A 25345-nucleotide genomic window follows, 5' to 3' on the forward strand; every position below is an offset into this window, starting at 1 on the left:
AATGCTGAAGGTGTTTCAGAGAACTCTGTGCCCTCTAGCTGCTGCTGGGATGTAAGCTGGTAACAGCTAGTAGTGAGAACACAATGGAGGTGCGTTTAAAGGTAAAAATGGAGCTAACATGTCATCGGGTAGGCCCACTGATGGGCCTATCTCCTGAGTAGACCAAAATCAAAAAGGCACAGGCTGGTCATCCCGCACTGCAGCAACATGTACCATAGCCAAGACTTGGAAGACACCAAAATGTCCATCAACAGAACAATGCACCAAGAGGAAGGGGCCCACGTACACAATGGAATATTAGCCACGGAAAAGCATGGAACAGTGCCGCTGGCACCACCATAGAAGGATCTAGAGATAATCACCCAAAAGGAAGTACGAAAGAAACCGAAATATAGATATCCTATGACATCACTTATAGTTGTTCCTTAAAAATGGATACCCATGAAGTCATTTCCAAGAGAAGGCCGTGCATAGATTCAGAAAACCAACTATGTTTAACCAAATGGAAAGGTGTAAGGAATGTATGAATTTGGATATGGGCGTTTACAGACATGTACTGATACATATGAAATATATAATCACAAAATACCTAAGGAATACCAAGAGAGGTCGACTCAACACTCTGTAATAACCTACACGGGAAAGGATCCAAAGATGAATAGATCGATACATACATATAATGAACCAGATGCTGTACCCCTAGAACACACACCACATTTTTATCAAATTTGCTGTGATCATAAGTAACAATGAAATTGTAAAAAACGCAGAAGAAGTAAGGAGATATAAGCTCTTGGGGGTTTGCCCTGGAACACTGCACTCTGATTTGCAGCCTACCAACACAATTTCCAGGAAGGCTCTGTTGCAGAAAAACGCATAGTTGGAAATGGAGAAATGCTGCCGCCTTGTGGCCGTTTCCCGCAAGAGCGGCTTTAAACGCATAGCTATGGGTCACCTAACATTCACAAGGACTCAGGGCTCTAAAAGACACCTGCCCTCAAAAAATGTCCTGAGCTAGGCAATGGCCCAAAAAATTCAAAGCAGGCAAATGTGTCAAAGGGAGAGTATGAAGAGGGAAGTTTGACTCACTCTTTATCAAAACAAGGAAAATGGAGAAAAGCTCAACATCAGGAATTATCAGGCTCATCTAACCTACAAAACGCTTTCACCTCACCCAAGTTAACTACCGTCAGCAAAAAGACTACAAACAATAAATGCTGAAGGGCTTTTAGAGAACTCTGTTCCCTCTAGCTGCTGATGAGATGTGTAGTTGTAACAGCCGATAAGGAGAATAGAAAGGAGCTGCGTTTCAAATTAAAAATTGAGCCACCATTCCAGCCAGAACACCCACAGCTGAGCCTCTCACCTGAGAAGACCAGAGTCGAGAAGACACAGGCTGCAAGAGCTGCACTCCACGAATTTTCACAGTAGCCAAGACACCGAAGCAACCAAAATGTCCATCAACAGATGAATGGATAAGCAGAGCGGGTCCATGTACACAGTGGAATATTAGCCATGGAAAACAATGAAACACTGCTCTTTGAGGCACCATAGATGAGCCTAGAGATAATCACAGAACATGAGGTAAGTCGGAAAGCAAAAGACATCTCGTATGACATCACTGATAGGCGTTATCTAACAGCTGACCCAAAGGAACATATTTGTACAAAGAAAGACACTCACAGGCTTAGAAAACAAACTAAGCTTATGTAAAATGAAAGGTGGGGGGGAATGGATAAATGAAGATTAGTGTCACCGTATGTGTACAAATACATATATCCAACAGACCGACCATATAGCAAGGGAGGTCACCAGAACACTCTGCAATAATTTACATGGGAAGACGATCTGTACAAGAATATATATATATATATATATATATATATATATATATATATATATATATATATACACACATATATATATATACATATATATATATATATATATATATATATATATATATAAAACATACAAATGAACCAGATTGTGTACACCAAGGAGAAACAATATTCTAATCATTACCCCGATTAAAAGAATTAAAAGAGCGAACAAGAAGTAATGTGACATAAACTTCCGGGTTTTTTTCCTGGCACATTCCGTTCTAATTGACAACCTGGGAAGAGGACTTCCAGAAGGGCTCTGCTGCCCTAGAAACCAGGTGTGGGAATGGAGCAATGCTGACGTCTTGTGGCCGTTTCCCACAGCAGCAGCTTTAAAGTCAGTGCTAATGGTCACTCAATATTCACACACATTGCAGGCTTGTCAATGACACCTGCCCTCCAAAAAAAAAAGAAAATCCTGGGGTCGAAAATCGACCAAAAAATTCAAAAGAGGGCAACCTTCCAAGAAGACAATTTCAAGAGGTTTATTGTACTTACAGTTTTTTTCTGTTTTTGTTTAACAGAATTAAAAAAGGCGTGGAAAAATGCTGAATATTAGGAATTATTAAAGACATGGAAATACACGTTACAAAAACCTATCGGGTCACACCACTCAGAATGGCCATCAGCCAAAATTCTGCAAACAATAAATGCTGAAGGGCTGGTAAAGAAATGCGTACCCTCGGTTCTAAGTGAGACGCGGTAAGAGCCACTAATGAAAACACAATGGAGTTGCCTGGAAAGGGTAAACATTGAGCTACCGTTCAATCAAGCATACCCACGGCTGGGTCTATCACCTGAGAGGATGAGAATCAAAAAGACACAGGCTGGCCATCCTGCACTGCAGCAACATGTACCGTAGGCAAGGCTTGGACGAAACCAAAATGTCCATCCACAGAACAATGCACCAAGAAGACGGGGTCCATGTACACAATGGAATAGTACTCCAAGGAAAAATATAAATTCGACTTTAAAAACAAATGTAAGTAAGGAGACATCAGCTTTTGGGGATTTCCCCAGACACATTGCACTGTAATTTAGAACCGAGGAACAGCACTGGCAGGAAGGTCTGTTTCACTAGTTACCAGAGTGGGGACGCAGAAATGCTGCCGCCCTCTGAACGTTACCTGCAACAGCAGCTTGCAAACCTGTGCTAATGGTCACTTCATATGCACAAGTAGTGGAGGGCTCTAAATGAAACCTGCCCTCAACATGTCTTGAGAGAGGTATTGGCCAAAATATTTCAAAATGTGACACATATTTCAAGAAAAGAATTTGATGAGGTAAGCTGTACACGCAGTTTGAAGAAAAAAAGGACAGCCCTAAAAGCTCAACTTCAAGGGTTTAGGAGACGCATGCAAGTCCAACCACAAAGACGTCTCAGCTCACACCAGTCAGAGGAACCATCGGCAACAAGACTACAAACGATAAATGCTGAAGGGCTTGTGGAGAGGGGCATACCCTCAACGTTAAGTGGGACTTAACCTGGTAAGAGCCACTAATGAGAACAGAACGGAGGTGCCTTTACAAGGTAAACATTGGGCGACGAGATGATCCAGCAGGCCCACTCCTGGCCCTATAAACTAAGAAGACACAATTCGAAAGACACGGGCAGGCAAATCTGCACTGCAGCAGTATTACAACAGCCAAGACATGGAAGCAACCGAAAAGCCCATCACCAGATGACTGGACAAAGAAGAACTGGGACATGTACAGATGGAATATTGGCCAAGGAAAAACATGAAACAATGGCATGCGCAGCACCACAGGTGAGGCTAGAGTTAATCACGGAACTTGCAGTAAGTCAGAAAGCAAAAGACACATGTCCTATGATATGACTTGTAGGTGTTACCTACAAATTGATATCACTGAAGATATTTCCACAGAAAAACACAGTCACAGATTCAATAGACAGACTTGTGGTTCACCAATGGAAAGGTGTGAGGGATGTATACATTAGGAGATCGGGTTTAACGGAGCTATACAAACACAGGTGAAAGGTATAATCACCAAAGACCTACGGAATACCAAGGGAAGAGTACTCAACATTGTGTCATAAGCTCCACGGGAGGAGGATCCAAAGAAGAATAGATATATGTTCCTGTGTAAACGAGCCACATCTTTCACACCCACAACAAGCAAAACATTGTCATCAAACTTGCTGTGATAAAAAAGAAAAATTAAATTAAAAAACCAACAAGAAGTAGTGAGACACAAGCTTAAGGGGCTTTTTCCTGGCACATTCCATTCTAATTTACAACCTAGAATACGACTTCCATGGAGGCTCTGTTGCCCTAGTAACCAGATTTGGTAAAGGATACCTGCTGCCGCCTTGTGGCCGTTTCTCAAAACAGCAGCTTTAAACCCAGTGCTAAGGGTCACTTGATATTCAAAATAATTGCAGGCCTGTACAGGGCACCTGCCCTCAAAAACAATTCTTGGGTCGTAAATCGAGGAGAAAAACTCAAAAGACATGCACATTTCAAAACGACAATTTCAAGAGGCATATTTTGCGCACATTTTGTCTTCTCTCTCTTTCTTTCTCTTGTGATAAATAAAAGGGCATGGAAAAATGCTCAACATCAGGAATTAATAAAGCCATGCCAATCCAGTCGACAAAAACGTTCACCCACAGCCGTCAGAATGATCATCAGCCACAAAGTCTACAAAGAATAAATGCTGAAGGTGTTTCAGAGAACTCTGTGCCCTCTAGCTGCTGCTGGGATGTAAGCTGGTAACAGCTAGTAGTGAGAACACAATGGAGGTGCGTTTAAAGGTAAAAATGGAGCTAACATGTCATCGGGTAGGCCCACTGATGGGCCTATCTCCTGAGTAGACCAAAATCAAAAAGGCACAGGCTGGTCATCCCGCACTGCAGCAACATGTACCATAGCCAAGACTTGGAAGACACCAAAATGTCCATCAACAGAACAATGCACCAAGAGGAAGGGGCCCACGTACACAATGGAATATTAGCCACGGAAAAGCATGGAACAGTGCCGCTGGCACCACCATAGAAGGATCTAGAGATAATCACCCAAAAGGAAGTACGAAAGAAACCGAAATATAGATATCCTATGACATCACTTATAGTTGTTCCTTAAAAATGGATACCCATGAAGTCATTTCCAAGAGAAGGCCGTGCATAGATTCAGAAAACCAACTATGTTTAACCAAATGGAAAGGTGTAAGGAATGTATGAATTTGGATATGGGCGTTTACAGACATGTACTGATACATATGAAATATATAATCACAAAATACCTAAGGAATACCAAGAGAGGTCGACTCAACACTCTGTAATAACCTACACGGGAAAGGATCCAAAGATGAATAGATCGATACATACATATAATGAACCAGATGCTGTACCCCTAGAACACACACCACATTTTTATCAAATTTGCTGTGATCATAAGTAACAATGAAATTGTAAAAAACGCAGAAGAAGTAAGGAGATATAAGCTCTTGGGGGTTTGCCCTGGAACACTGCACTCTGATTTGCAGCCTACCAACACAATTTCCAGGAAGGCTCTGTTGCAGAAAAACGCATAGTTGGAAATGGAGAAATGCTGCCGCCTTGTGGCCGTTTCCCGCAAGAGCGGCTTTAAACGCATAGCTATGGGTCACCTAACATTCACAAGGACTCAGGGCTCTAAAAGACACCTGCCCTCAAAAAATGTCCTGAGCTAGGCAATGGCCCAAAAAATTCAAAGCAGGCAAATGTGTCAAAGGGAGAGTATGAAGAGGGAAGTTTGACTCACTCTTTATCAAAACAAGGAAAATGGAGAAAAGCTCAACATCAGGAATTATCAGGCTCATCTAACCTACAAAACGCTTTCACCTCACCCAAGTTAACTACCGTCAGCAAAAAGACTACAAACAATAAATGCTGAAGGGCTTTTAGAGAACTCTGTTCCCTCTAGCTGCTGATGAGATGTGTAGTTGTAACAGCCGATAAGGAGAATAGAAAGGAGCTGCGTTTCAAATTAAAAATTGAGCCACCATTCCAGCCAGAACACCCACAGCTGAGCCTCTCACCTGAGAAGACCAGAGTCGAGAAGACACAGGCTGCAAGAGCTGCACTCCACGAATTTTCACAGTAGCCAAGACACCGAAGCAACCAAAATGTCCATCAACAGATGAATGGATAAGCAGAGCGGGTCCATGTACACAGTGGAATATTAGCCATGGAAAACAATGAAACACTGCTCTTTGAGGCACCATAGATGAGCCTAGAGATAATCACAGAACATGAGGTAAGTCGGAAAGCAAAAGACATCTCGTATGACATCACTGATAGGCGTTATCTAACAGCTGACCCAAAGGAACATATTTGTACAAAGAAAGACACTCACAGGCTTAGAAAACAAACTAAGCTTATGTAAAATGAAAGGTGGGGGGGAATGGATAAATGAAGATTAGTGTCACCGTATGTGTACAAATACATATATCCAACAGACCGACCATATAGCAAGGGAGGTCACCAGAACACTCTGCAATAATTTACATGGGAAGACGATCTGTACAAGAATATATATATATATATATATATATATATATATATATATATATATATATATATACACACATATATATATATACATATATATATATATATATATATATATATATATATATAAAACATACAAATGAACCAGATTGTGTACACCAAGGAGAAACAATATTCTAATCATTACCCCGATTAAAAGAATTAAAAGAGCGAACAAGAAGTAATGTGACATAAACTTCCGGGTTTTTTTCCTGGCACATTCCGTTCTAATTGACAACCTGGGAAGAGGACTTCCAGAAGGGCTCTGCTGCCCTAGAAACCAGGTGTGGGAATGGAGCAATGCTGACGTCTTGTGGCCGTTTCCCACAGCAGCAGCTTTAAAGTCAGTGCTAATGGTCACTCAATATTCACACACATTGCAGGCTTGTCAATGACACCTGCCCTCCAAAAAAAAAAGAAAATCCTGGGGTCGAAAATCGACCAAAAAATTCAAAAGAGGGCAACCTTCCAAGAAGACAATTTCAAGAGGTTTATTGTACTTACAGTTTTTTTCTGTTTTTGTTTAACAGAATTAAAAAAGGCGTGGAAAAATGCTGAATATTAGGAATTATTAAAGACATGGAAATACACGTTACAAAAACCTATCGGGTCACACCACTCAGAATGGCCATCAGCCAAAATTCTGCAAACAATAAATGCTGAAGGGCTGGTAAAGAAATGCGTACCCTCGGTTCTAAGTGAGACGCGGTAAGAGCCACTAATGAAAACACAATGGAGTTGCCTGGAAAGGGTAAACATTGAGCTACCGTTCAATCAAGCATACCCACGGCTGGGTCTATCACCTGAGAGGATGAGAATCAAAAAGACACAGGCTGGCCATCCTGCACTGCAGCAACATGTACCGTAGGCAAGGCTTGGACGAAACCAAAATGTCCATCCACAGAACAATGCACCAAGAAGACGGGGTCCATGTACACAATGGAATAGTACTCCAAGGAAAAATATAAATTCGACTTTAAAAACAAATGTAAGTAAGGAGACATCAGCTTTTGGGGATTTCCCCAGACACATTGCACTGTAATTTAGAACCGAGGAACAGCACTGGCAGGAAGGTCTGTTTCACTAGTTACCAGAGTGGGGACGCAGAAATGCTGCCGCCCTCTGAACGTTACCTGCAACAGCAGCTTGCAAACCTGTGCTAATGGTCACTTCATATGCACAAGTAGTGGAGGGCTCTAAATGAAACCTGCCCTCAACATGTCTTGAGAGAGGTATTGGCCAAAATATTTCAAAATGTGACACATATTTCAAGAAAAGAATTTGATGAGGTAAGCTGTACACGCAGTTTGAAGAAAAAAAGGACAGCCCTAAAAGCTCAACTTCAAGGGTTTAGGAGACGCATGCAAGTCCAACCACAAAGACGTCTCAGCTCACACCAGTCAGAGGAACCATCGGCAACAAGACTACAAACGATAAATGCTGAAGGGCTTGTGGAGAGGGGCATACCCTCAACGTTAAGTGGGACTTAACCTGGTAAGAGCCACTAATGAGAACAGAACGGAGGTGCCTTTACAAGGTAAACATTGGGCGACGAGATGATCCAGCAGGCCCACTCCTGGCCCTATAAACTAAGAAGACACAATTCGAAAGACACGGGCAGGCAAATCTGCACTGCAGCAGTATTACAACAGCCAAGACATGGAAGCAACCGAAAAGCCCATCACCAGATGACTGGACAAAGAAGAACTGGGACATGTACAGATGGAATATTGGCCAAGGAAAAACATGAAACAATGGCATGCGCAGCACCACAGGTGAGGCTAGAGTTAATCACGGAACTTGCAGTAAGTCAGAAAGCAAAAGACACATGTCCTATGATATGACTTGTAGGTGTTACCTACAAATTGATATCACTGAAGATATTTCCACAGAAAAACACAGTCACAGATTCAATAGACAGACTTGTGGTTCACCAATGGAAAGGTGTGAGGGATGTATACATTAGGAGATCGGGTTTAACGGAGCTATACAAACACAGGTGAAAGGTATAATCACCAAAGACCTACGGAATACCAAGGGAAGAGTACTCAACATTGTGTCATAAGCTCCACGGGAGGAGGATCCAAAGAAGAATAGATATATGTTCCTGTGTAAACGAGCCACATCTTTCACACCCACAACAAGCAAAACATTGTCATCAAACTTGCTGTGATAAAAAAGAAAAATTAAATTAAAAAACCAACAAGAAGTAGTGAGACACAAGCTTAAGGGGCTTTTTCCTGGCACATTCCATTCTAATTTACAACCTAGAATACGACTTCCATGGAGGCTCTGTTGCCCTAGTAACCAGATTTGGTAAAGGATACCTGCTGCCGCCTTGTGGCCGTTTCTCAAAACAGCAGCTTTAAACCCAGTGCTAAGGGTCACTTGATATTCAAAATAATTGCAGGCCTGTACAGGGCACCTGCCCTCAAAAACAATTCTTGGGTCGTAAATCGAGGAGAAAAACTCAAAAGACATGCACATTTCAAAACGACAATTTCAAGAGGCATATTTTGCGCACATTTTGTCTTCTCTCTCTTTCTTTCTCTTGTGATAAATAAAAGGGCATGGAAAAATGCTCAACATCAGGAATTAATAAAGCCATGCCAATCCAGTCGACAAAAACGTTCACCCACAGCCGTCAGAATGATCATCAGCCACAAAGTCTACAAAGAATAAATGCTGAAGGTGTTTCAGAGAACTCTGTGCCCTCTAGCTGCTGCTGGGATGTAAGCTGGTAACAGCTAGTAGTGAGAACACAATGGAGGTGCGTTTAAAGGTAAAAATGGAGCTAACATGTCATCGGGTAGGCCCACTGATGGGCCTATCTCCTGAGTAGACCAAAATCAAAAAGGCACAGGCTGGTCATCCCGCACTGCAGCAACATGTACCATAGCCAAGACTTGGAAGACACCAAAATGTCCATCAACAGAACAATGCACCAAGAGGAAGGGGCCCACGTACACAATGGAATATTAGCCACGGAAAAGCATGGAACAGTGCCGCTGGCACCACCATAGAAGGATCTAGAGATAATCACCCAAAAGGAAGTACGAAAGAAACCGAAATATAGATATCCTATGACATCACTTATAGTTGTTCCTTAAAAATGGATACCCATGAAGTCATTTCCAAGAGAAGGCCGTGCATAGATTCAGAAAACCAACTATGTTTAACCAAATGGAAAGGTGTAAGGAATGTATGAATTTGGATATGGGCGTTTACAGACATGTACTGATACATATGAAATATATAATCACAAAATACCTAAGGAATACCAAGAGAGGTCGACTCAACACTCTGTAATAACCTACACGGGAAAGGATCCAAAGATGAATAGATCGATACATACATATAATGAACCAGATGCTGTACCCCTAGAACACACACCACATTTTTATCAAATTTGCTGTGATCATAAGTAACAATGAAATTGTAAAAAACGCAGAAGAAGTAAGGAGATATAAGCTCTTGGGGGTTTGCCCTGGAACACTGCACTCTGATTTGCAGCCTACCAACACAATTTCCAGGAAGGCTCTGTTGCAGAAAAACGCATAGTTGGAAATGGAGAAATGCTGCCGCCTTGTGGCCGTTTCCCGCAAGAGCGGCTTTAAACGCATAGCTATGGGTCACCTAACATTCACAAGGACTCAGGGCTCTAAAAGACACCTGCCCTCAAAAAATGTCCTGAGCTAGGCAATGGCCCAAAAAATTCAAAGCAGGCAAATGTGTCAAAGGGAGAGTATGAAGAGGGAAGTTTGACTCACTCTTTATCAAAACAAGGAAAATGGAGAAAAGCTCAACATCAGGAATTATCAGGCTCATCTAACCTACAAAACGCTTTCACCTCACCCAAGTTAACTACCGTCAGCAAAAAGACTACAAACAATAAATGCTGAAGGGCTTTTAGAGAACTCTGTTCCCTCTAGCTGCTGATGAGATGTGTAGTTGTAACAGCCGATAAGGAGAATAGAAAGGAGCTGCGTTTCAAATTAAAAATTGAGCCACCATTCCAGCCAGAACACCCACAGCTGAGCCTCTCACCTGAGAAGACCAGAGTCGAGAAGACACAGGCTGCAAGAGCTGCACTCCACGAATTTTCACAGTAGCCAAGACACCGAAGCAACCAAAATGTCCATCAACAGATGAATGGATAAGCAGAGCGGGTCCATGTACACAGTGGAATATTAGCCATGGAAAACAATGAAACACTGCTCTTTGAGGCACCATAGATGAGCCTAGAGATAATCACAGAACATGAGGTAAGTCGGAAAGCAAAAGACATCTCGTATGACATCACTGATAGGCGTTATCTAACAGCTGACCCAAAGGAACATATTTGTACAAAGAAAGACACTCACAGGCTTAGAAAACAAACTAAGCTTATGTAAAATGAAAGGTGGGGGGGAATGGATAAATGAAGATTAGTGTCACCGTATGTGTACAAATACATATATCCAACAGACCGACCATATAGCAAGGGAGGTCACCAGAACACTCTGCAATAATTTACATGGGAAGACGATCTGTACAAGTATATATATATATATATATATATATATATATATATATATATATATATATATACACACATATATATATATACATATATATATATATATATATATATATAAAACATACAAATGAACCAGATTGTGTACACCAAGGAGAAACAATATTCTAATCATTACCCCGATTAAAAGAATTAAAAGAGCGAACAAGAAGTAATGTGACATAAACTTCCGGGTTTTTTTCCTGGCACATTCCGTTCTAATTGACAACCTGGGAAGAGGACTTCCAGAAGGGCTCTGCTGCCCTAGAAACCAGGTGTGGGAATGGAGCAATGCTGACGTCTTGTGGCCGTTTCCCACAGCAGCAGCTTTAAAGTCAGTGCTAATGGTCACTCAATATTCACACACATTGCAGGCTTGTCAATGACACCTGCCCTCCAAAAAAAAAAGAAAATCCTGGGGTCGAAAATCGACCAAAAAATTCAAAAGAGGGCAACCTTCCAAGAAGACAATTTCAAGAGGTTTATTGTACTTACAGTTTTTTTCTGTTTTTGTTTAACAGAATTAAAAAAGGCGTGGAAAAATGCTGAATATTAGGAATTATTAAAGACATGGAAATACACGTTACAAAAACCTATCGGGTCACACCACTCAGAATGGCCATCAGCCAAAATTCTGCAAACAATAAATGCTGAAGGGCTGGTAAAGAAATGCGTACCCTCGGTTCTAAGTGAGACGCGGTAAGAGCCACTAATGAAAACACAATGGAGTTGCCTGGAAAGGGTAAACATTGAGCTACCGTTCAATCAAGCATACCCACGGCTGGGTCTATCACCTGAGAGGATGAGAATCAAAAAGACACAGGCTGGCCATCCTGCACTGCAGCAACATGTACCGTAGGCAAGGCTTGGACGAAACCAAAATGTCCATCCACAGAACAATGCACCAAGAAGACGGGGTCCATGTACACAATGGAATAGTACTCCAAGGAAAAATATAAATTCGACTTTAAAAACAAATGTAAGTAAGGAGACATCAGCTTTTGGGGATTTCCCCAGACACATTGCACTGTAATTTAGAACCGAGGAACAGCACTGGCAGGAAGGTCTGTTTCACTAGTTACCAGAGTGGGGACGCAGAAATGCTGCCGCCCTCTGAACGTTACCTGCAACAGCAGCTTGCAAACCTGTGCTAATGGTCACTTCATATGCACAAGTAGTGGAGGGCTCTAAATGAAACCTGCCCTCAACATGTCTTGAGAGAGGTATTGGCCAAAATATTTCAAAATGTGACACATATTTCAAGAAAAGAATTTGATGAGGTAAGCTGTACACGCAGTTTGAAGAAAAAAAGGACAGCCCTAAAAGCTCAACTTCAAGGGTTTAGGAGACGCATGCAAGTCCAACCACAAAGACGTCTCAGCTCACACCAGTCAGAGGAACCATCGGCAACAAGACTACAAACGATAAATGCTGAAGGGCTTGTGGAGAGGGGCATACCCTCAACGTTAAGTGGGACTTAACCTGGTAAGAGCCACTAATGAGAACAGAACGGAGGTGCCTTTACAAGGTAAACATTGGGCGACGAGATGATCCAGCAGGCCCACTCCTGGCCCTATAAACTAAGAAGACACAATTCGAAAGACACGGGCAGGCAAATCTGCACTGCAGCAGTATTACAACAGCCAAGACATGGAAGCAACCGAAAAGCCCATCACCAGATGACTGGACAAAGAAGAACTGGGACATGTACAGATGGAATATTGGCCAAGGAAAAACATGAAACAATGGCATGCGCAGCACCACAGGTGAGGCTAGAGTTAATCACGGAACTTGCAGTAAGTCAGAAAGCAAAAGACACATGTCCTATGATATGACTTGTAGGTGTTACCTACAAATTGATATCACTGAAGATATTTCCACAGAAAAACACAGTCACAGATTCAATAGACAGACTTGTGGTTCACCAATGGAAAGGTGTGAGGGATGTATACATTAGGAGATCGGGTTTAACGGAGCTATACAAACACAGGTGAAAGGTATAATCACCAAAGACCTACGGAATACCAAGGGAAGAGTACTCAACATTGTGTCATAAGCTCCACGGGAGGAGGATCCAAAGAAGAATAGATATATGTTCCTGTGTAAACGAGCCACATCTTTCACACCCACAACAAGCAAAACATTGTCATCAAACTTGCTGTGATAAAAAAGAAAAATTAAATTAAAAAACCAACAAGAAGTAGTGAGACACAAGCTTAAGGGGCTTTTTCCTGGCACATTCCATTCTAATTTACAACCTAGAATACGACTTCCATGGAGGCTCTGTTGCCCTAGTAACCAGATTTGGTAAAGGATACCTGCTGCCGCCTTGTGGCCGTTTCTCAAAACAGCAGCTTTAAACCCAGTGCTAAGGGTCACTTGATATTCAAAATAATTGCAGGCCTGTACAGGGCACCTGCCCTCAAAAACAATTCTTGGGTCGTAAATCGAGGAGAAAAACTCAAAAGACATGCACATTTCAAAACGACAATTTCAAGAGGCATATTTTGCGCACATTTTGTCTTCTCTCTCTTTCTTTCTCTTGTGATAAATAAAAGGGCATGGAAAAATGCTCAACATCAGGAATTAATAAAGCCATGCCAATCCAGTCGACAAAAACGTTCACCCACAGCCGTCAGAATGATCATCAGCCACAAAGTCTACAAAGAATAAATGCTGAAGGTGTTTCAGAGAACTCTGTGCCCTCTAGCTGCTGCTGGGATGTAAGCTGGTAACAGCTAGTAGTGAGAACACAATGGAGGTGCGTTTAAAGGTAAAAATGGAGCTAACATGTCATCGGGTAGGCCCACTGATGGGCCTATCTCCTGAGTAGACCAAAATCAAAAAGGCACAGGCTGGTCATCCCGCACTGCAGCAACATGTACCATAGCCAAGACTTGGAAGACACCAAAATGTCCATCAACAGAACAATGCACCAAGAGGAAGGGGCCCACGTACACAATGGAATATTAGCCACGGAAAAGCATGGAACAGTGCCGCTGGCACCACCATAGAAGGATCTAGAGATAATCACCCAAAAGGAAGTACGAAAGAAACCGAAATATAGATATCCTATGACATCACTTATAGTTGTTCCTTAAAAATGGATACCCATGAAGTCATTTCCAAGAGAAGGCCGTGCATAGATTCAGAAAACCAACTATGTTTAACCAAATGGAAAGGTGTAAGGAATGTATGAATTTGGATATGGGCGTTTACAGACATGTACTGATACATATGAAATATATAATCACAAAATACCTAAGGAATACCAAGAGAGGTCGACTCAACACTCTGTAATAACCTACACGGGAAAGGATCCAAAGATGAATAGATCGATACATACATATAATGAACCAGATGCTGTACCCCTAGAACACACACCACATTTTTATCAAATTTGCTGTGATCATAAGTAACAATGAAATTGTAAAAAACGCAGAAGAAGTAAGGAGATATAAGCTCTTGGGGGTTTGCCCTGGAACACTGCACTCTGATTTGCAGCCTACCAACACAATTTCCAGGAAGGCTCTGTTGCAGAAAAACGCATAGTTGGAAATGGAGAAATGCTGCCGCCTTGTGGCCGTTTCCCGCAAGAGCGGCTTTAAACGCATAGCTATGGGTCACTTAACATTCACAAGGACTCAGGGCTCTAAAAGACACCTGCCCTCAAAAAATGTCCTGAGCTAGGCAATGGCCCAAAAAATTCAAAGCAGGCAAATGTGTCAAAGGGAGAGTATGAAGAGGGAAGTTTGACTCACTCTTTATCAAAACAAGGAAAATGGAGAAAAGCTCAACATCAGGAATTATCAGGCTCATCTAACCTACAAAACGCTTTCACCTCACCCAAGTTAACTACCGTCAGCAAAAAGACTACAAACAATAAATGCTGAAGGGCTTTTAGAGAACTCTGTTCCCTCTAGCTGCTGATGAGATGTGTAGTTGTAACAGCCGATAAGGAGAATAGAAAGGAGCTGCGTTTCAAATTAAAAATTGAGCCACCATTCCAGCCAGAACACCCACAGCTGAGCCTCTCACCTGAGAAGACCAGAGTCGAGAAGACACAGGCTGCAAGAGCTGCACTCCACGAATTTTCACAGTAGCCAAGACACCGAAGCAACCAAAATGTCCATCAACAGATGAATGGATAAGCAGAGCGGGTCCATGTACACAGTGGAATATTAGCCATGGAAAACAATGAAACACTGCTCTTTGAGGCACCATAGATGAGCCTAGAGATAATCACAGAACATGAGGTAAGTCGGAAAGCAAAAGACATCTCGTATGACATCACTGATAGGCGTTATCTAACAGCTGACCCAAAGGAACATATTTGTACAAAGAAAGACACTCACAGGCTTAGAAAACAAACTAAGCTTATGTAAAATGAAAGGTGGGGGGGAATGGATAAATGAAGATTAGTGTCACCGTATGTGTACAAATACATATATCCAACAGACCGACCATATAGCAAGGGAGGTCACCAGAACACTCTGCAATAATTTACATGGGAAGACGATCTGTACAAGAATATATATATATATATATATATATACACACACATATATATATATACATATATATATATATATATATATATATATATATATAAAACATACAAATGAACCAGATTGTGTACACCAAGGAGAAACAATATTCTAATCATTACCCCGATTAAAAGAATTAAAAGAGCGAACAAGAAGTAATGTGACATAAACTTCCGGGTTTTTTTCCTGGCACATTCCGTTCTAATTGACAACCTGGGAAGAGGACTTCCAGAAGGGCTCTGCTGCCCTAGAAACCAGGTGTGGGAATGGAGCAATGCTGACGTCTTGTGGCCGTTTCCCACAGCAGCAGCTTTAAAGTCAGTGCTAATGGTCACTCAATATTCACACACATTGCAGGCTTGTCAATGACACCTGCCCTCCAAAAAAAAAAGAAAATCCTGGGGTCGAAAATCGACCAAAAAATTCAAAAGAGGGCAACCTTCCAAGAAGACAATTTCAAGAGGTTTATTGTACTTACAGTTTTTTTCTGTTTTTGTTTAACAGAATTAAAAAAGGCGTGGAAAAATGCTGAATATTAGGAATTATTAAAGACATGGAAATACACGTTACAAAAACCTATCGGGTCACACCACTCAGAATGGCCATCAGCCAAAATTCTGCAAACAATAAATGCTGAAGGGCTGGTAAAGAAATGCGTACCCTCGGTTCTAAGTGAGACGCGGTAAGAGCCACTAATGAAAACACAATGGAGTTGCCTGGAAAGGGTAAACATTGAGCTACCGTTCAATCAAGCATACCCACGGCTGGGTCTATCACCTGAGAGGATGAGAATCAAAAAGACACAGGCTGGCCATCCTGCACTGCAGCAACATGTACCGTAGGCAAGGCTTGGACGAAACCAAAATGTCCATCCACAGAACAATGCACCAAGAAGACGGGGTCCATGTACACAATGGAATAGTACTCCAAGGAAAAATATAAATTCGACTTTAAAAACAAATGTAAGTAAGGAGACATCAGCTTTTGGGGATTTCCCCAGACACATTGCACTGTAATTTAGAACCGAGGAACAGCACTGGCAGGAAGGTCTGTTTCACTAGTTACCAGAGTGGGGACGCAGAAATGCTGCCGCCCTCTGAACGTTACCTGCAACAGCAGCTTGCAAACCTGTGCTAATGGTCACTTCATATGCACAAGTAGTGGAGGGCTCTAAATGAAACCTGCCCTCAACATGTCTTGAGAGAGGTATTGGCCAAAATATTTCAAAATGTGACACATATTTCAAGAAAAGAATTTGATGAGGTAAGCTGTACACGCAGTTTGAAGAAAAAAAGGACAGCCCTAAAAGCTCAACTTCAAGGGTTTAGGAGACGCATGCAAGTCCAACCACAAAGACGTCTCAGCTCACACCAGTCAGAGGAACCATCGGCAACAAGACTACAAACGATAAATGCTGAAGGGCTTGTGGAGAGGGGCATACCCTCAACGTTAAGTGGGACTTAACCTGGTAAGAGCCACTAATGAGAACAGAACGGAGGTGCCTTTACAAGGTAAACATTGGGCGACGAGATGATCCAGCAGGCCCACTCCTGGCCCTATAAACTAAGAAGACACAATTCGAAAGACACGGGCAGGCAAATCTGCACTGCAGCAGTATTACAACAGCCAAGACATGGAAGCAACCGAAAAGCCCATCACCAGATGACTGGACAAAGAAGAACTGGGACATGTACAGATGGAATATTGGCCAAGGAAAAACATGAAACAATGGCATGCGCAGCACCACAGGTGAGGCTAGAGTTAATCACGGAACTTGCAGTAAGTCAGAAAGCAAAAGACACATGTCCTATGATATGACTTGTAGGTGTTACCTACAAATTGATATCACTGAAGATATTTCCACAGAAAAACACAGTCACAGATTCAATAGACAGACTTGTGGTTCACCAATGGAAAGGTGTGAGGGATGTATACATTAGGAGATCGGGTTTAACGGAGCTATACAAACACAGGTGAAAGGTATAATCACCAAAGACCTACGGAATACCAAGGGAAGAGTACTCAACATTGTGTCATAAGCTCCACGGGAGGAGGATCCAAAGAAGAATAGATATATGTTCCTGTGTAAACGAGCCACATCTTTCACACCCACAACAAGCAAAACATTGTCATCAAACTTGCTGTGATAAAAAAGAAAAATTAAATTAAAAAACCAACAAGAAGTAGTGAGACACAAGCTTAAGGGGCTTTTTCCTGGCACATTCCATTCTAATTTACAACCTAGAATACGACTTCCATGGAGGCTCTGTTGCCCTAGTAACCAGATTTGGTAAAGGATACCTGCTGCCGCCTTGTGGCCGTTTCTCAAAACAGCAGCTTTAAACCCAGTGCTAAGGGTCACTTGATATTCAAAATAATTGCAGGCCTGTACAGGGCACCTGCCCTCAAAAACAATTCTTGGGTCGTAAATCGAGGAGAAAAACTCAAAAGACATGCACATTTCAAAACGACAATTTCAAGAGGCATATTTTGCGCACATTTTGTCTTCTCTCTCTTTCTTTCTCTTGTGATAAATAAAAGGGCATGGAAAAATGCTCAACATCAGGAATTAATAAAGCCATGCCAATCCAGTCGACAAAAACGTTCACCCACAGCCGTCAGAATGATCATCAGCCACAAAGTCTACAAAGAATAAATGCTGAAGGTGTTTCAGAGAACTCTGTGCCCTCTAGCTGCTGCTGGGATGTAAGCTGGTAACAGCTAGTAGTGAGAACACAATGGAGGTGCGTTTAAAGGTAAAAATGGAGCTAACATGTCATCGGGTAGGCCCACTGATGGGCCTATCTCCTGAGTAGACCAAAATCAAAAAGGCACAGGCTGGTCATCCCGCACTGCAGCAACATGTACCATAGCCAAGACTTGGAAGACACCAAAATGTCCATCAACAGAACAATGCACCAAGAGGAAGGGGCCCACGTACACAATGGAATATTAGCCACGGAAAAGCATGGAACAGTGCCGCTGGCACCACCATAGAAGGATCTAGAGATAATCACCCAAAAGGAAGTACGAAAGAAACCGAAATATAGATATCCTATGACATCACTTATAGTTGTTCCTTAAAAATGGATACCCATGAAGTCATTTCCAAGAGAAGGCCGTGCATAGATTCAGAAAACCAACTATGTTTAACCAAATGGAAAGGTGTAAGGAATGTATGAATTTGGATATGGGCGTTTACAGACATGTACTGATACATATGAAATATATAATCACAAAATACCTAAGGAATACCAAGAGAGGTCGACTCAACACTCTGTAATAACCTACACGGGAAAGGATCCAAAGATGAATAGATCGATACATACATATAATGAACCAGATGCTGTACCCCTAGAACACACACCACATTTTTATCAAATTTGCTGTGATCATAAGTAACAATGAAATTGTAAAAAACGCAGAAGAAGTAAGGAGATATAAGCTCTTGGGGGTTTGCCCTGGAACACTGCACTCTGATTTGCAGCCTACCAACACAATTTCCAGGAAGGCTCTGTTGCAGAAAAACGCATAGTTGGAAATGGAGAAATGCTGCCGCCTTGTGGCCGTTTCCCGCAAGAGCGGCTTTAAACGCATAGCTATGGGTCACCTAACATTCACAAGGACTCAGGGCTCTAAAAGACACCTGCCCTCAAAAAATGTCCTGAGCTAGGCAATGGCCCAAAAAATTCAAAGCAGGCAAATGTGTCAAAGGGAGAGTATGAAGAGGGAAGTTTGACTCACTCTTTATCAAAACAAGGAAAATGGAGAAAAGCTCAACATCAGGAATTATCAGGCTCATCTAACCTACAAAACGCTTTCACCTCACCCAAGTTAACTACCGTCAGCAAAAAGACTACAAACAATAAATGCTGAAGGGCTTTTAGAGAACTCTGTTCCCTCTAGCTGCTGATGAGATGTGTAGTTGTAACAGCCGATAAGGAGAATAGAAAGGAGCTGCGTTTCAAATTAAAAATTGAGCCACCATTCCAGCCAGAACACCCACAGCTGAGCCTCTCACCTGAGAAGACCAGAGTCGAGAAGACACAGGCTGCAAGAGCTGCACTCCACGAATTTTCACAGTAGCCAAGACACCGAAGCAACCAAAATGTCCATCAACAGATGAATGGATAAGCAGAGCGGGTCCATGTACACAGTGGAATATTAGCCATGGAAAACAATGAAACACTGCTCTTTGAGGCACCATAGATGAGCCTAGAGATAATCACAGAACATGAGGTAAGTCGGAAAGCAAAAGACATCTCGTATGACATCACTGATAGGCGTTATCTAACAGCTGACCCAAAGGAACATATTTGTACAAAGAAAGACACTCACAGGCTTAGAAAACAAACTAAGCTTATGTAAAATGAAAGGTGGGGGGGAATGGATAAATGAAGATTAGTGTCACCGTATGTGTACAAATACATATATCCAACAGACCGACCATATAGCAAGGGAGGTCACCAGAACACTCTGCAATAATTTACATGGGAAGACGATCTGTACAAGAATATATATATATATATATATATATATATATATATATACACACATATATATATATATACATATATATATATATATATATATATATATATAAAACATACAAATGAACCAGATTGTGTACACCAAGGAGAAACAATATTCTAATCATTACCCCGATTAAAAGAATTAAAAGAGCGAACAAGAAGTAATGTGACATAAACTTCCGGGTTTTTTTCCTGGCACATTCCGTTCTAATTGACAACCTGGGAAGAGGACTTCCAGAAGGGCTCTGCTGCCCTAGAAACCAGGTGTGGGAATGGAGCAATGCTGACGTCTTGTGGCCGTTTCCCACAGCAGCAGCTTTAAAGTCAGTGCTAATGGTCACTCAATATTCACACACATTGCAGGCTTGTCAATGACACCTGCCCTCCAAAAAAAAAAGAAAATCCTGGGGTCGAAAATCGACCAAAAAATTCAAAAGAGGGCAACCTTCCAAGAAGACAATTTCAAGAGGTTTATTGTACTTACAGTTTTTTTCTGTTTTTATTTAACAGAATTAAAAAAGGCGTGGAAAAATGCTGAATATTAGGAATTATTAAAGACATGGAAATACACGTTACAAAAACCTATCGGGTCACACCACTCAGAATGGCCATCAGCCAAAATTCTGCAAACAATAAATGCTGAAGGGCTGGTAAAGAAATGCGTACCCTCGGTTCTAAGTGAGACGCGGTAAGAGCCACTAATGAAAACACAATGGAGTTGCCTGGAAAGGGTAAACATTGAGCTACCGTTCAATCAAGCATACCCACGGCTGGGTCTATCACCTGAGAGGATGAGAATCAAAAAGACACAGGCTGGCCATCCTGCACTGCAGCAACATGTACCGTAGGCAAGGCTTGGACGAAACCAAAATGTCCATCCACAGAACAATGCACCAAGAAGACGGGGTCCATGTACACAATGGAATAGTACTCCAAGGAAAAATATAAATTCGACTTTAAAAACAAATGTAAGTAAGGAGACATCAGCTTTTGGGGATTTCCCCAGACACATTGCACTGTAATTTAGAACCGAGGAACAGCACTGGCAGGAAGGTCTGTTTCACTAGTTACCAGAGTGGGGACGCAGAAATGCTGCCGCCCTCTGAACGTTACCTGCAACAGCAGCTTGCAAACCTGTGCTAATGGTCACTTCATATGCACAAGTAGTGGAGGGCTCTAAATGAAACCTGCCCTCAACATGTCTTGAGAGAGGTATTGGCCAAAATATTTCAAAATGTGACACATATTTCAAGAAAAGAATTTGATGAGGTAAGCTGTACACGCAGTTTGAAGAAAAAAAGGACAGCCCTAAAAGCTCAACTTCAAGGGTTTAGGAGACGCATGCAAGTCCAACCACAAAGACGTCTCAGCTCACACCAGTCAGAGGAACCATCGGCAACAAGACTACAAACGATAAATGCTGAAGGGCTTGTGGAGAGGGGCATACCCTCAACGTTAAGTGGGACTTAACCTGGTAAGAGCCACTAATGAGAACAGAACGGAGGTGCCTTTACAAGGTAAACATTGGGCGACGAGATGATCCAGCAGGCCCACTCCTGGCCCTATAAACTAAGAAGACACAATTCGAAAGACACGGGCAGGCAAATCTGCACTGCAGCAGTATTACAACAGCCAAGACATGGAAGCAACCGAAAAGCCCATCACCAGATGACTGGACAAAGAAGAACTGGGACATGTACAGATGGAATATTGGCCAAGGAAAAACATGAAACAATGGCATGCGCAGCACCACAGGTGAGGCTAGAGTTAATCACGGAACTTGCAGTAAGTCAGAAAGCAAAAGACACATGTCCTATGATATGACTTGTAGGTGTTACCTACAAATTGATATCACTGAAGATATTTCCACAGAAAAACACAGTCACAGATTCAATAGACAGACTTGTGGTTCACCAATGGAAAGGTGTGAGGGATGTATACATTAGGAGATCGGGTTTAACGGAGCTATACAAACACAGGTGAAAGGTATAATCACCAAAGACCTACGGAATACCAAGGGAAGAGTACTCAACATTGTGTCATAAGCTCCACGGGAGGAGGATCCAAAGAAGAATAGATATATGTTCCTGTGTAAAAGAGCCACATCTTTCACACCCACAACAAGCAAAACATTGTCATCAAACTTGCTGTGATAAAAAAGAAAAATTAAATTAAAAAACCAACAAGAAGTAGTGAGACACAAGCTTAAGGGGCTTTTTCCTGGCACATTCCATTCTAATTTACAACCTAGAATACGACTTCCATGGAGGCTCTGTTGCCCTAGTAACCAGATTTGGTAAAGGATACCTGCTGCCGCCTTGTGGCCGTTTCTCAAAACAGCAGCTTTAAACCCAGTGCTAAGGGTCACTTGATATTCAAAATAATTGCAGGCCTGTACAGGGCACCTGCCCTCAAAAACAATTCTTGGGTCGTAAATCGAGGAGAAAAACTCAAAAGACATGCACATTTCAAAACGACAATTTCAAGAGGCATATTTTGCGCACATTTTGTCTTCTCTCTCTTTCTTTCTCTTGTGATAAATAAAAGGGCATGGAAAAATGCTCAACATCAGGAATTAATAAAGCCATGCCAATCCAGTCGACAAAAACGTTCACCCACAGCCGTCAGAATGATCATCAGCCACAAAGTCTACAAAGAATAAATGCTGAAGGTGTTTCAGAGAACTCTGTGCCCTCTAGCTGCTGCTGGGATGTAAGCTGGTAACAGCTAGTAGTGAGAACACAATGGAGGTGCGTTTAAAGGTAAAAATGGAGCTAACATGTCATCGGGTAGGCCCACTGATGGGCCTATCTCCTGAGTAGACCAAAATCAAAAAGGCACAGGCTGGTCATCCCGCACTGCAGCAACATGTACCATAGCCAAGACTTGGAAGACACCAAAATGTCCATCAACAGAACAATGCACCAAGAGGAAGGGGCCCACGTACACAATGGAATATTAGCCACGGAAAAGCATGGAACAGTGCCGCTGGCACCACCATAGAAGGATCTAGAGATAATCACCCAAAAGGAAGTACGAAAGAAACCGAAATATAGATATCCTATGACATCACTTATAGTTGTTCCTTAAAAATGGATACCCATGAAGTCATTTCCAAGAGAAGGCCGTGCATAGATTCAGAAAACCAACTATGTTTAACCAAATGGAAAGGTGTAAGGAATGTATGAATTTGGATATGGGCGTTTACAGACATGTACTGATACATATGAAATATATAATCACAAAATACCTAAGGAATACCAAGAGAGGTCGACTCAACACTCTGTAATAACCTACACGGGAAAGGATCCAAAGATGAATAGATCGATACATACATATAATGAACCAGATGCTGTACCCCTAGAACACACACCACATTTTTATCAAATTTGCTGTGATCATAAGTAACAATGAAATTGTAAAAAACGCAGAAGAAGTAAGGAGATATAAGCTCTTGGGGGTTTGCCCTGGAACACTGCACTCTGATTTGCAGCCTACCAACACAATTTCCAGGAAGGCTCTGTTGCAGAAAAACGCATAGTTGGAAATGGAGAAATGCTGCCGCCTTGTGGCCGTTTCCCGCAAGAGCGGCTTTAAACGCATAGCTATGGGTCACCTAACATTCACAAGGACTCAGGGCTCTAAAAGACACCTGCCCTCAAAAAATGTCCTGAGCTAGGCAATGGCCCAAAAAATTCAAAGCAGGCAAATGTGTCAAAGGGAGAGTATGAAGAGGGAAGTTTGACTCACTCTTTATCAAAACAAGGAAAATGGAGAAAAGCTCAACATCAGGAATTATCAGGCTCATCTAACCTACAAAACGCTTTCACCTCACCCAAGTTAACTACCGTCAGCAAAAAGACTACAAACAATAAATGCTGAGGGGCTTTTAGAGAACTCTGTTCCCTCTAGCTGCTGATGAGATGTGTAGTTGTAACAGCCGATAAGGAGAATAGAAAGGAGCTGCGTTTCAAATTAAAAATTGAGCCACCATTCCAGCCAGAACACCCACAGCTGAGCCTCTCACCTGAGAAGACCAGAGTCGAGAAGACACAGGCTGCAAGAGCTGCACTCCACGAATTTTCACAGTAGCCAAGACACCGAAGCAACCAAAATGTCCATCAACAGATGAATGGATAAGCAGAGCGGGTCCATGTACACAGTGGAATATTAGCCATGGAAAACAATGAAACACTGCTCTTTGAGGCACCATAGATGAGCCTAGAGATAATCACAGAACATGAGGTAAGTCGGAAAGCAAAAGACATCTCGTATGACATCACTGATAGGCGTTATCTAACAGCTGACCCAAAGGAACATATTTGTACAAAGAAAGACACTCACAGGCTTAGAAAACAAACTAAGCTTATGTAAAATGAAAGGTGGGGGGGAATGGATAAATGAAGATTAGTGTCACCGTATGTGTACAAATACATATATCCAACAGACCGACCATATAGCAAGGGAGGTCACCAGAACACTCTGCAATAATTTACATGGGAAGACGATCTGTACAAGAATATATATATATATATATATATACACACATATATATATATATACATATATATATATATATATATATATATATAAAACATACAAATGAACCAGATTGTGTACACCAAGGAGAAACAATATTCTAATCATTACCCCGATTAAAAGAATTAAAAGAGCGAACAAGAAGTAATGTGACATAAACTTCCGGGTTTTTTTCCTGGCACATTCCGTTCTAATTGACAACCTGGGAAGAGGACTTCCAGAAGGGCTCTGCTGCCCTAGAAACCAGGTGTGGGAATGGAGCAATGCTGACGTCTTGTGGCCGTTTCCCACAGCAGCAGCTTTAAAGTCAGTGCTAATGGTCACTCAATATTCACACACATTGCAGGCTTGTCAATGACACCTGCCCTCCAAAAAAAAAAAGAAAATCCTGGGGTCGAAAATCGACCAAAAAATTCAAAAGAGGGCAACCTTCCAAGAAGACAATTTCAAGAGGTTTATTGTACTTACAGTTTTTTTCTGTTTTTGTTTAACAGAATTAAAAAAGGCGTGGAAAAATGCTGAATATTAGGAATTATTAAAGACATGGAAATACACGTTACAAAAACCTATCGGGTCACACCACTCAGAATGGCCATCAGCCAAAATTCTGCAAACAATAAATGCTGAAGGGCTGGTAAAGAAATGCGTACCCTCGGTTCTAAGTGAGACGCGGTAAGAGCCACTAATGAAAACACAATGGAGTTGCCTGGAAAGGGTAAACATTGAGCTACCGTTCA

Source organism: Kogia breviceps, chromosome 9 (genome assembly GCF_026419965.1).
Source record: "Kogia breviceps isolate mKogBre1 chromosome 9, mKogBre1 haplotype 1, whole genome shotgun sequence".
NCBI classification, from domain to species: Eukaryota; Metazoa; Chordata; class Mammalia; order Artiodactyla; family Physeteridae; genus Kogia; species Kogia breviceps.